The sequence below is a fragment of the Physeter macrocephalus genome, chromosome 4 (genome assembly GCF_002837175.3).
Source record: "Physeter macrocephalus isolate SW-GA chromosome 4, ASM283717v5, whole genome shotgun sequence".
NCBI lineage: Eukaryota > Metazoa > Chordata > Mammalia > Artiodactyla > Physeteridae > Physeter > Physeter macrocephalus.
Genome location: NC_041217.1, coordinates 74,667,928 through 74,668,377, shown reverse-complemented (window position 1 = coordinate 74,668,377; position 450 = coordinate 74,667,928).

Here is a 450-nt window from a genome sequence, read left to right as displayed (position 1 = left end):
AACAGCAGATTACACTTTCTTCTCAAGTGCACACAGAACATTCTCCAGGATAGATCACATCTTGGGTCACAAATCAAGCCTCAGTAAGTTTAAGAAAATTGAAATCATATCAAGCAGCTTTTCTGACCACAATGCTACGAGATTAGAAATGAATTACAGGGGAAAAAACGTAAAAAACACAAACACATGGAGGCTAAACAATACGTTACTAAACAACCAAGAGACAAATAACAATGAAAACACGACGATCCAAAGCCTATGGGATGCAGGAAAAGCAGTTCTAAGAGGGAAGTTTATAGCTATACAAGCCTACCTCAAGAAACAAGAAAAATCTCAGGTAAACAATCTAACCTTACACCTAAAGGAACTAGAGAAAGAAGAACAAACAAAACCCAAAGTTAGCAGAAGGAAAGAAATCATAAAGATCAGAGCAGAAATAAATGAAATAGA